Below are 8,265 nucleotides of genomic sequence, written 5' to 3'. Positions count from 1 at the left end.
GAAAAAAAAAATTAAAAAAAAAATAAAGAAATAGAAAACTGAAGTTTAGGAAGACTAAATAGTGCCTCAAATTTACATTTCTGATTCCGAATCCTCCAAGGCTCTGCCGAGAGATTCACAGCGGCATCATTGAATCGGTCAACTTATGAGACAGGTGAAAGACAAGAGTTATCCCTCCTCCTGAAGAGTTTTAGAACTCAGACTAAGCACACCGGGTCTCTTTGGTAGCTGGAGCATTCTTCCTGGGGCACGGATCAACTTACCCCTCCGTAGCCAAAGATAACAGGTCAGAGGAGCAAGAGCACCTGAAGCCATCCAAGGTTCTAGGGTTTCCTTCGAATTACGCCTTCTGCCATTCTAATCTTGATGCTCTGGGATGGCCTTGGCATACCCCACAATTTCTGAGATTTCTTTTCTCCCGGTCCTTTGCCTGACTCTGCCGTGCTTTCTCGCTTGAACTCCTGTTGTCCTTTTCAACTCAGTCTAGTTGTCCTTAGCCGCTACCTCTCTCTGATAGCACTGGCTATTCTCCCTGTTCTCATGGCAGAGCACCCTGTATGTGCTTATCCCATTGCTTTGTAACCATCTGTCTCATCTCCTTGGTTGTAAACTGAGAGCAGAGAAGGTGTCTTGCTGGTCCTAGTGTCTCCGGTGACTAGCACAGTCCTTTAAAAGTAGGTGCTCAGTAGCTATTTGGGGAATTAATGAGTGAGGAAATAAAGTCCACATGACGATACTGCCGGGAACTCTAGGTTACATCTGCAACACAGAGCACCTATTGCCATTGCCAAGGGCAGAGGAATCTTTTCTACCCTGGGGTCAGTGCCATAAAAGCTATGAGCACTTCTGAAAGCTGGAGGAGGCCCACCATGTAGCAATTCGTGGGGTCCCTGTTGATAACCTTCACCCTTGCCTGTTTACGTGCTGGTGTTTAACTTACTGAAAATTACTTGCCTGCTTACATGCTGGTGTTTAACTTACTGAAAATTAATGACATACCAATTAAAATAAATGCCCTTTTCACCTTTCAAAATCGCATTAAAAAAAATATTGTCCAGTATTGTTAAAATGAAAGGGACATTCTCATAAAGCTTCAGAATAAGCTACTTTTCCAGGAATGAATTAATAAATGATCAAGCTTCTCCAGAATGTTCTTGAACCCAATGGTTCTCCTTCTAGAATTTCCCTTAAGGAAATGATAAAAAATGACAAGGTTCATGTCAAACAGGGTCAATTGTAAGAGTGTGAGTTATTTGTAACAATGAACGTGGTTTACAATAGTGGAAGTTGTAAGTATTTGGAGGCTATGGTGAGATATCCCCCCAAGAAGTCAAGATTGAGGAAAAGTGCATTTCCCACTGAGTGTCAAACTGCAAAAACCACCTAGATGGATCGGACACCAAAGATGCAAAGTCAGCGGAAAGAGAGAAAAGCTACGAGGCTCACAGGACTTGACTGAAGGGCACCAACTCACAAAATAAATATGGTGTCAGAAGAGGTTTTATTTATTTTTATTTTTTTAAATTTTTTTAACGTTTATTTATTTTGAGACAGAGAGAAGACAGAGCATGAATGGGGAAGGGTCAGAGAGAAGGAGACACAGAATCTGACACAGGCTCCAGGCTCCGAGCTGTCAGCACAGAGCCTGACGCGGGGCTCGAGCTCACGGACTGCGAGATCATGACCTGAGCCAAAGTCGGCCGCTTAACTGACTGAGCCACCCAGGCGCCCCTAGAAGAGGTTTTAAACACAGACACACAGAAATCCAGAGAGCGACCGTGGCAGAGCCTATCAAAGCCCTCGTGCCCGGCTCAGCCAGCAGATGACATTCTGTGCTCTGTCCTGTCTTTCTCAAGATGAGAAGGAGGCTGTAGACCACCCCCAACTGGACCCACCTCCCTTTTCCTGGCTCCAAGTTCACCCAGCGACCATCTGATTCTCCTGGCCCTTGACTACATGAAGATCTGTGACATTCCGGTGTTTTTCTCCTGGCAAGCTAAAAGGGAATTTCCGACTATGACAGCCTTCCAACGTAGGTGGAAGGGGACGTCGTTGTCAGTGCCACCGTGAACCTCCTTGCCTGCGTGACAGTTGCGTCTCTCACTGAACCATGAAAGACCCAGCACTGCAATGTCCCTCCCGCCCTTGTGCGGCCAAGTCAGCCTGAATCCGCCTTTCAGAACCTGCTCACCACCCCCCCCCCCACCACTGCAAGAACCGGTTCCAGCTGGCCTGGTTTTCACACCAACTCCACGTGCAGAAGTCTATTAATGATTTCTGCAGGGAAACAAAGAAACGAGAAGCAAAACGTTCAACATTCGGGAAAAGCTTAAGTAAGTTATGCTACGTGTATCCCACGCAATATTATGTCGTTGTTAAAAATCACATTTTTTCAAAGACTCTTTAATTACTTAGAGAAATAGTCCCACTACCTGTTAGAAAACATACGAGTCACACTCCAGGGGAAAAAAACCTGACAGTTTCTTATAAATTAAACACCCAATTGCTACAGGACTCAGTAATTGTACTCTCGGGCTTTTTTTTTTTTTTTTTCCCAACGTTTATTTAGTTTTGGGACAGAGAGAGACAGAGCATGAACGGGAGAGGGGCAGAGAGAGAGTGGGAGACACAGAATCGGAAACAGGCTCCAGGCTCTGAGCCCTCAGCCCAGAGCCTGACACGGGGCTCAAACTCACGGACCGCGAGATCGTAACCTGGCTGAAGTCGGACGCTTAACCGACTGCGCCACCCAGGCGCCCCTAACTCTCCGGCATTTTTATCCCAGAGAAATGAAAACGTCCCTTCACACGAAAATTTGTACGTGAAAATTCATGGCAGCTTTATTCATAAACGTCAAAAACTGGAAGCCATTCAAATGTCCTTCATGTCTTTTTGAAAGAATCTAGAATAAACAGGGCTGACAGGCAATGCTGGGACCCAGAGCAGAGCCGCCCCACCTCACCTCCTCTGGTTAAACAGACTGTGGCCCATTCATGCGATGGAATCCTATTCAGCAATAAAGAGAAATGAATTAGTAAGACACGCACAACCTGGATGGATCTCAAGCAGATTCTGCTGCTGAAAAAAAAGCCAATCTCCAAAGGTAACATACACACCAAAGATAGGATTCCGTTCGCTTAACACTTTGGAAAAGACAACATTTAGAGAATTTGGAGACCAGATTAGTGGCTGCCAAGGGCCAGGGGTGAGCTGGCAGGTGTGTGTGGAAGGAAGTATGATTATAAGAGGACAAAGTGAAGGCTCCTTGTGATGGAACTGTTCGTCTTCACTGTGTTCGTGGATGCGGGAACCTACACGTGCCATAAAATTGTAGAGAACTAAACACACACACACACACACACCACACACACAGATGTGTACAAGTAAGATAGGACTATCTGAATAATACTGGTAGATTATAAATTTCAATATCCTGGCTGTGATACTGTACTATAGTTTTGCAAAATGTTACCGTCGGGGGAAACTTGGTACATGGATCTCTCTATATTAGTTCTTACAACTGCATATGTATCTACAATTACTTCAAAATATAAAGTTTAATTATTTATTTATTTTTAAGTTTAATTTTAAGAAGTGTGCTATGGGGGTGCCTAGGTGGCTCAGTCAGTTAAGCGTCCCAACTTTGTTTGGCTCGGGTCGTGATCTCACAGTTCACGAGTCCAAGCCCGGCATCGGGCTGTGTGCTGACAGCCCAGAGCCTGTAGCCTGCTTCGGATTCTGTGTCTCTCTCCCTCTCTGCCCCTCCCCTGCTGGCGCTCTGTCTGTCTCTCTCTGTCTCAAAAATAAACATTAAAAAAATAAAAAAATAAATAAGTGTGTGGATTGGATCTTTGATATATACGTACACACAAAATATCTACAGTTATTGGCTTTAGGTGTTAGAAGTGTGGATTTTATGGGCGGTTTCTGACTTTGTCTTTTTTTTTTTTTAATTTTTTTTTTAACATTTATTTATTTTTGAGACAAAGAGAGACAGAGCATGAAGCGGGGAGGGTCAGAGAGAGAGGGAGACACAGAATCTGAGACAGGCTCCGGGCTCCGAGCTGTCAGCACAGAGCCCGACGTGGGGCTCGAACTCACGGACAGCGAGATCATGACCTGAGCTGAAGTCGGACGCTTAACCGACCGAGCCACCCAGGCGCCCCCTGACTTTGTCTTTATACTGTTTAATATTTTTCAGATTCCTTACCACAAACCCAGATCGATTTTCTTTTATAAATATAATGACTATCTTTAAACACAGCACGTTCTTTTTTCATTGCCATATCTTAGTGCTGACACACACAAAGCTTTTACAACTGTCCTCCCCAAAACTTATAAATATAAGCTGCTGCCAAACCGGGAATTCCCAATTCTGTGCCTCTACAGTTCAGTTTGGGGAACCAACTATAGGACCTCACACATGAACTCTGATCATCAAGTTGTGACATTTCCCTGGCTCCCCTTCCACATCTGCAACATAAAGATCTTGGATCAGAAGGAGCCTGAGGTCCTTCCAGCCCTACTAGCCCATGCTGGGATGAGGCACCTGCTGGGAACATTGGCCTGTCTGTTTAGTGATCATGGGCCCCCGAGACTGAAAGTGAACCACCTTTCTCAGACCACTGTGACCATACCCCCTGAGGAGTAGCTCAAATCAGAGACCCTGCCCCTCTCCCACACCTCCACCTTCTATCCCAGAAGGCAGCCAAGTCCCATTTACACAGGACAGTAAACCACCAGTAATGGCATCCTTAGGCTGCCAGCAGTAGGAGTCCATAGGTTTATGAGTCTATAAAATCATTCACTTTCACTGCTAGAACAATCCAAGACTCCCAGGTTAATAAGTAATACTGCCTTCACAAACAAGGGAAGACTGCATGGGGGAATGCCACCTTGATTGCCATGCTTCCTAAAAAGTAACTCCCTGCGCTCTGCAGTCCTGCTTTTATCTACTGCAATAACTGGGGCAGCCCCCCTGCCGACCCCATGTACATATGTGTATACACACATATATGTAAATGAATGTGCGTATGTATACTAATCTTCTAAGGGACCCTAACACACGTCGCAAGAGGTTTCTTCGCTTTCAAATGGATTCACCTTTCCGCCCTAGTTACGGAATCTATGGAATACTGTGCAGCAGTAAATGAATGAGGTAGATCTCCACCTACGTGGTCGAGTGAAAACATCAAGCTTCGGAGTGACACGTTTATGGAAACATTCTTTCCTCTGAAAACTTGCAAAACCAAACTACATTTTCCAAGGGACCGTCCATAGGCATGTAAACATCCAGCAAAGGATCTGGAAGCGTTCATATCAAGCTAATGACAGCAATTAATTCTACAAAGTGGAGGGAACTCTAGGAGTGGACTCAAGATGTTTTCGTTTTTCATAAGGGGAATGTGTATTGTTTGCTCAATTAAAATTAAGCTTATCTAGAAAATTAATAAAGGGGTTGACCAATGATTTGACTCACATGGACTGACGCCACCTGGCCCATGGTCTTCCCCATTGTTTCATTTTCTTCTTCCAGTTGTCCAGGTTCAAAACCTGGGGGGTCACTCTTGACTCCCCTCTTTCTGCCATGCCCCCACCTCCGCCGTCAACACATCAGGATATTCTGTGAGCTTTCCCTTCAATATCCAATGATTTCTCAACCTCACCACCACATTTCGTATTTTCTCTCCTGTATAATTCTAACGGCTCACCTGATCTTCCTGCTTCCACCCTGGCTTCCCTGTCTCGTCTCAACCCAGCAGCCAGAGTGGCCACGTGAAAACCCTGCACCCCTCTCCTTTGCCCCTCTGATCCCATGTCTCACTATTTTGCCCCTCGCTCACTGCCTCACTCTGCTCCAGCCACAGGGACGCCTTGCTTTGCACTCAGCACGCTTCTGCCCCAGGGCTTTTGCATGTACCGAGCCCTCCGCCCAGAACACTCTCCCCATTGTTATATACGTGGCTTACTCTTGGCCTCCTTCAAGTTTTGGCTCAAATCTCTTTTCTGAGAGATCTTCCCTGACCACCCTATTTGAAATGGACCCTCTCCCCTGTACTCCCTATTTCTCTCCTTATCAAACTTTCTAATAGACTAGAAACACTTTTATTTTTTATTCCCTCCCCCAGCACTAGAGTTAAAACTCAACAAGAATCAGCTTTTATGTCTGTTTTGTTTATCATTATATTTCCAGCACCTAAAACACTATTTGGCACATAATGGACACACAATAAATATTTATTAAGTAAAGAATATATCCATAGTTTCATGAAGGACACTATAAAAATGGCAAAAACTTCACATTGAGACACCACTGGTTGGCTTTTGAATGTTGAGTAAATCACTTAGCCTCAACTTGCTTTTTTTAATCGTAGTAACAACAACAACAACAACAAACCATGTAAGATGAGATCTACCCCCTTAAAAATTAAAAAAAAAAAATAATGTTTATTTTTGAGGCGGGGAGGGGCAGAGAGAGAGGGAGACACAGACTCTGAAGCAGGGTCCAGGTTGTGAGCTGTCAGCACAGAGCCCCGTGAGGGGCTCAAACTCACGAACCATGAGATCGTGACATGAGCTGAAGTCAGACCCTCAACCAACTGAGCCACCCAGGCGCCTCTACCCTTAACAAATTTTTAAGTGCATAGCACAGCATTGTTAACTACCTGCCCAGATCTCTAGAACTTTTTCATCTCACGTGACTGAAACTCTATACCCATTGAACTGCAGCTCCCTATTTCCCCCTGGTGACTGCCCCCAGCCCCTGTAACCAGCATTTTACTGCCCCCAGCTGCAGACAACCACTCTTTAGCAATCTACTTCTATGAGTCTGACTACTCTAGATAGCCCCTACAAGTAGAATCATGCAGTATTTGTCATTCCACGACTGGCCTGTTTCACTTAGCATAATGTCCTCTAGATGCATCCATCTTTTTTTATGACTGAATACTATTCCAGTGTGTGTGCACCACATTTTCTTTTCCATTCATCTGTTGATGGACATTTAGGTTGCTTCCACCTCTTAGCTGTTGTGAATGATGGTAGATGAACACGGGAGGCCAACACCTCAAGATCCTGCTTTCATTTCTTTTGGATAAATATGTAGAAGTGAAACTTCTGGATAATATGGCAGTTAGTTCTACTTGTAACTTTTTGAGGATCCTCCATACTCTTTCCACAGCAGTTGTACCGTTTTACATTTCTGCAAACAGGGCACAGGGTTCCGGTATCCCTACATCCTTGCCCAAGAGCCACTGTCCACAGTCCTCAGTTCAAAGCTGCGGGTCTTTCGTTCGGAAGCGTATAAAATCAGGTAAATTTCTCTCTGGCCTAAGGTAGTTGATAGTCATCTCACTAGATGTCACCCCAAAAGCCATGGAAAGCAAAGAACCAGAAAGAACCTTAGATGTTGAGATCTTAGACAAATCACTGCCCTTCTCGGAGTCTGGCTTCCCCATCTATAAAACGGAGTTAAGACTCTTCACAGACTTGTCCGTAAGGATTAGGAACAGAGTGGGTACCCAATACACAACCCATCACTCTCATTTAGTTTGAAGGATGTAAAAATGGTAGGGTCTGAGGCCCCTGCCCTTTACCACATGAAGTCGATAGACCAACAATGGAGAACAATCGCAAAAGGCTTTTCTTCTAACGAGAAAGTCAAGGCCAAGTGGCGCAGAACAGGGGTGGCCCCACAGGGGTGGCATTAATGCAGGGATCTTAGAGGCGTCCTGGTGGACCTGGTGGTCAGCTAGATCCAGGAGAAGGGAGTGCCCTCCAACCGATGGGGGGAGGGGGGTTTTTCAGGGCAGGATCTATGCTACTGTGTAAGGGGGGGCGGTATTTCAGGGAAGGATCTATGCTACTGGGAGGGAGGGGGCAGGTCAAAAGTGACAGTGTGTGTGAATGTTGCCGAGGAGAACTCTGATTGTATCTGAAGCTGAAGAGAGCCACCGGGAGGTACCAGGGTTCAGGAGCAGAGCCTTCCTCCTCACAGCTGTGGGGAAGGTTGACTGACGTGGACAGAGATCTCTGTGGACAGAGATCTCCATTTCCAATCAAGAAATCAGGCTGCTGCAGGTAAAGGGGTCTCCTAGTAACATCCCCCTGCCCCCCGACTGCATTTCTTCTGGATGCAGATCTGGTTCTCCCAGGGCGGCGCATCCAGGGAGGCAGTGTGGTGTGGTTGAGGGGTGAGGTTGGGGGCGGGGGGCACTGATCAGATGAAAACCTGAGGCAGGTAGGTCTCTGAGCCCCTCTGTGTCC

The sequence above is a fragment of the Herpailurus yagouaroundi genome, unplaced genomic scaffold (genome assembly GCF_014898765.1).
Source record: "Herpailurus yagouaroundi ecotype Mexico unplaced genomic scaffold, PumYag 100, whole genome shotgun sequence".
In the NCBI taxonomy this organism is placed as follows: Eukaryota; Metazoa; Chordata; class Mammalia; order Carnivora; family Felidae; genus Herpailurus; species Herpailurus yagouaroundi.
This window is presented reverse-complemented; position numbering follows the sequence as displayed.